The sequence below is a fragment of the Trachypithecus francoisi genome, unplaced genomic scaffold, assembly GCF_009764315.1.
Source record: "Trachypithecus francoisi isolate TF-2019V2 unplaced genomic scaffold, Tfra_2.0 Lachesis_group21, whole genome shotgun sequence".
Taxonomy (NCBI): domain Eukaryota; kingdom Metazoa; phylum Chordata; class Mammalia; order Primates; family Cercopithecidae; genus Trachypithecus; species Trachypithecus francoisi.
The window spans coordinates 26,905,437-26,910,610 of record NW_022681467.1 but is presented as its reverse complement, the minus strand read 5'-3'; the positions used below and the strand labels follow the sequence as shown (position 1 = coordinate 26,910,610).

Sequence of the window (5,174 nt, the reverse complement as noted above, 5' to 3'; positions counted from 1 at the left end):
GTCACAGGCATGAGTCACCATGCCTTTTAAAAGTATGAATTTTTAAAGACTTGCCTTTTAAAAATATGAATTAGATGTTGACTTATCTGATGGCTATTCTTTGCACTAGGATACATTCCTACTCTTCCTCCTGGTCTACACCATCTGGTTGCTGCATACTTCTCTGACATCTCATAGTAACTGCTCCTCTCCCACTACTTTTCAGCCACACTGGCTCTCCTTTTTCCTTTAAATGCACTAGTCATGTTCCTACTTCAGGAATTTGTGCTTGCTATTTCCTTTACATGCAATATTCTTCCTGACTTTTTGGTGACTGGTTCCTTCCTCCCACCCATGTTTTAGCTCAAATAGGAAACTCCTGGCAGAGTTTTTCCTAACCACTAATTCTGATGTCACAAATTGTCACTCTATGTTGACTTTATAGAGCCCCTATTAGATGCTGGTTCTGAAGAATAAACTTTGAAGTCACGGCAGACTGGGGTTAAGTGCTTGACCTTTCATTTGTGAACTTTCTGACATTGTATAAATTGCTTAACCTCTATGGACTGAAAGTTTTCATCAGTAAAAAGAGATCTTAATATTACCTATTTCACTGAATTGTCACAAGGAATAATGTATGTAAAAGGCGTAGGACAATACATGAAACAGAGTAGCTTCTTATTAATTGTTTATAATTAATATACTATAACATCATCATAATCATTTAATAACTCTGACATGTAGAAATAGTACAGAAAGCATTATCTAATAACAATACCTGGGAGTTCACCTGAGAATGTTCAGGGTGGTGGGATCTGGAAGTTTTTCACTCACATGTGGCACCTGGAGGCTGGGTGGATCTGGGGCTGTCAACCAAAGCACCCACACGATTCTTCCATGTGGCTTGGGCTTCATGCAGAGTAGAACTTCTTACGTGGGATCTCAGGGGTCCAAGAGTGAGGGTTACTGCAAACAGATTGGAGGTTTTATGCCCTTTTTAGACCAAGCCTTGAAAGCATCGCTTCTGCTGAACTCGACTGGTCAAAGCAGTCACAAGCATGCCTGGATTCAAGGAGAGGGAAATTTCTTCCCTTGATGGGAGGCATATCAAAAAATTTTCAATTATGGCTTTTTTTTTTTTTTTTAAATAGAATCTCCCTCTGTCGCCCAGGCTGGAGTACAGTGGCACAATCTTGGCTCACTGCAATCTCCACCTCCCAGGTTCAAGCAGTTCTCCTGCCTCAGCCTCCCCAGTAGCTGAGATTAGAGGCATGCACCACCACGCCCATCAATTTTTGTATTTTTAGTAGAGACAGGGTTTCACCATGTTGGTCAGGCTGGTCTCAAACTCCTGACCTAAGGTGATCCTTCTGCCTTGGCCTCCCAAAGTGCTGGGATTACAGGCGTGAGCTACCGCACCCGGCCATTTTCAGTTATGTTTTAAAACCACCTCAGACATGTTAGACATTCAAATGGAGGTATCATGTTAAATATATTATGAGTCAGAAAAACTTGGAGAAGAACCTCAGGCTATCAATATAAATTTTGGAGTTTTCAGGTTATAGAGGTATTTAGAACCATATGACTGGGTAAGATCCAGTAGGTGTGGCCATGCAAGTCAGCTCTAACAAGTGGGATGTGAACTGTAGTGATGTGTATGGCTTCCTGGTCATATCCTTACAAAAGGTACCTGCTTGCTTTACATTTCTTTTTCTTTTCTCATTGTTTTGGGGAATCAAGAAAACTGGAGTAGCCACTTATTAAAAAAAAGGGGTGAAAGTTACCTGTGGAGAATGATAGGCTATCTCGTTATCCCTGGGCCACTTACCTCTAAACCATCACGTGAGAAGAAAATATACTTTCTTCTTATTTTATTTATTTATTTAATTTTTTTTTTGAGACGGAGTCTCGCTCTGTGGCCCAGGCTGGAGTGCAGTGGCCGGACCTCAGCTCACTGCAAGCTCCGCCTCCCGGGTTCACGCCGTTCTCCTGCCTCAGCCTCCCGAGTAGCTGGGACTACAGGTGCCCGCCACCTCACCAGGCTAGTTTTTTGTATTTTTTAGTAGAGACGGGGTTTCACTGTGTTAGCCAGGATGGTCTCGATCTCCTGACCTCATGATCCGCCCGTCTTGGCCTCCCAAAGTGCTGGGATTATAGGTGTGAGCCACCGCGCCTGGCACTTTCTTCTTATTTAAGTCATTGTATTTTGATTTTTTTTTAATTATAACAACTTAACCCATACTCTGCTTGGTTTTTATAATATTAAGTGATGCAACTAGCAGAAAAGAAAGCTAAATTGGGGAATCTTTAGTGGAGACCCCTCTGTGTAAATCTTTGACTTCAAAGGGCTATGACATCAGTGTGAAGGTGAATTAGAAATAAGGATACAGGCCCCATTGAGAGAATCATAGAGAAAATGGCCTATCTTGAGTCTCAACACTGAATGGAGATGGGGGAAGTACTTGTAAATATAATTAAACCCTCGCATGGGCTTGCAGACAAAATTTACACTACCTAGATGATACCCAAATCCTTTTTTTTTGAGATGGAGTGTCGCTCTGCCGCCCAGTCTGGAGTGCAGTGGTGCCATCTCAGTTCACTGAAACCTCTGCCTCCTGGGTTCAAGCGATTTTCCTGCCTCAGCCTTCTGAGTAGCTGTGATTATAGGCTTGCGCCACCATGCCTGGCTAATTTGTGTATTTTTTTGTAGAGACGGGGTTTTGCCATGTTGGCCAGGCTTGTGTCGAACTTCTGACCTCACGTGATGTGCCTGCTTTGACCTCCCAAAGTGCTAGGATTATAGGCGTGAGTCACCGCACCCGCCCTTTTATTTATTTATTTATTTTTGAATGCTGTTACTATTTATTGACATCAAAACAAAACAAGCTAAAACTAAAAGTTGCTATTTATTTATTTACTTATTTTAGATGGAGTTTTGCTCTTGTTGCCCAGGCTGGAGTGCAATGGCACCATCTCAGCTCACCGCAACCTCTGCCTCCCAAGTTCAAGCGATTCTCCTGCCTCAGCCTCCTGAGTAGCTAGGATTACAGGCATGTGCCACCATACCCAGGTAATTTTGTATTTTTAGTAGAGACAGGTTTTCTTCATATTGGTCAGGCTGGTCTCGAACTCAGACTTCAGGTGATCCTCCCGCCTCGGCTTCACAAAGTGCTGGGATTACAGGCTTGAGCCACCGCGCCCGGCCCTAAAAGTTGCTATTTAACAGGAACAGACATTGGTGCAGTTTCCTTCCTGGAGAAGAGATGCACTCAGGTCATGAGATCTAAGATCAAGCATGCACTGGATTGTCAAGAGTCAAACAAGGCCTACATTTTACCTCTTAATAGAAAAAATGCTGACAAGGCCTGCATTGTACCTCTTAATAGAAAAAATGCTGAAGACAAAATGAGATGTTTAAAATATTCTTTATGCTAAGCTCATGTAAGCAAACACAAAACTAGAACTAATCCTAAAACTTTAGGACACTGGATACAGAAGTAACATGACTATTTAAATTTTTGCATCAATGAAAGTTTGTTCTACCCTTCACTGTACTTGTACTAAAAGGACATGCTTGTTGCTTCTACACTACACAAAGTCAACAGTTATCATCAACAATGCAATAGAACTAGATCAGAACAAGACTTCAAAACCACTCTGTTCCACCCAAATTAAGAAAATTCAATTCAGGATGAACAACAGCTTTTGATTTTAGAACCAGCTCTTATTTTCCTCTCATGTGATATGTAACGGAGTCCTCACTTGACATTTTCCTCTGCAAATTGCAATGCATGTCCTCGCCATCACCTTTTTCTGACACTTTAATTTGTAGAAACTGCAAAAACAATGAAATTATACTTTCAATTCTGAACCTCCAACCAGGTTCCTGCTTTGACATAAAAGTTACTCCTCTGCAGTGTACCCCACCAGTACAGCGATCCCCTTTCTCTCTATTCCTTTGCCCTGAAGGAACTTCCCGATTGCTTAACATGCGCTCTTTGGCTGCCTAGACAGTCAGGACACCTAAGACCATCTGGACTTATCACTCCTCTCCTCCTTCTTTTCTATGGCTAATATCACCTTCCTGCTTTTTTTTCTATTGCTGAATTTCCAGACTTGGTGCTGTCATCAGGGCAGAGAGTTGATTTCAGCTTCGAGCTCCTGGTTGGTAAAGCTGCATCACTGGATCCTTGTTTCTTATGCAATCTCTCTTGACCACTTCTTTCTTTTCAGGTTTTTTCTGAGCTGCCTATTGATTCTGCACTTTCAGCCTTCTTTCCTTTATTCTGAAGTACTTCTTTCTCTTTTTTCATTTCTTCTTTTCTCTTAAAAGTCTTCTCTTCCTCATAGCGCTCCTTCTGCCTACGGCACTCTTCCTCTTACCGCTTCAGCCTCTCTCTCTCAAAGTGTGCGCCCTGATCTCATTCATAATCCCGTCCCCCCTCCCTGTAGTCTCTGCTGCTCTCATCTTCAGGTCTCTTTGGCTTTTCTTATCTATCTACCTATCTATTTATTTATTTATGACGGAGTCTTGCTGTGTAGTGTGGTGCAATCTTGGCTCACTCTGCAACCTCTGCCTCCTGGGTTCAAGTGATTTTCTTGCCTCAGCCTCCCAAGTAACTGGGATTACAGGTGCCTGCCACCATGCCTGGCTAATTTTTGTATTTTTAGTAGAGACAGGGTTTTATCATGTTGGCCAGGCTGGTCTCGAACTTCTGACCTTAAGTGATTCGCCCACACTGGCCTCCCAAAGTGCTGGGATTACAGGCAGGAGCCACCTTGCCCAGCCCTGGCGTTTCATCTTTAAATTCGCTATCAGAACGCTTGGGCAATGTACAACTTTGCCCTCTGGTTCTTTCATCATTCAGATTCTCTTTGTCCAGTTTCTTAGCTTTGTCTCTTTTGTCCAATTCTTTTTCCTCTCCTTTTTCTGGCTTCTTGAGTAGCTTAATCTTTGGTTCATCTTTTAACTTATCCCTTTCTTAAATTCTATCTGTCTTCTTTAGCTTTTCTATATCTTTCCTTTTTCATTTCTCTTCTTTCCATTTCCTCCTCTCTTCTCGTTGTCTTTTTCTTTCTATTTCTTGCCTTCTTCTTCTCTCTTTTCTTCTCTCATTCTCTGCTTGTTTTTCAGGAAGCTTAGAAGTGGGGTTGTCTTTTTAGCTATTAATTCTCTTTTTTTTTTTTTTTTTTTT

The 5,174-nt window shown here is 42.0% G+C and overlaps 1 pseudogene; it reads right to left on the bottom strand.

Annotated features, from left to right (window-relative positions):
- Positions 1 to 4,021: 4,021 nt before the first annotated feature.
- On the bottom strand, positions 4,022 to 5,158 carry LOC117068308 (annotated as a pseudogene).
- Positions 5,159 to 5,174: the final 16 nt, after the last annotated feature.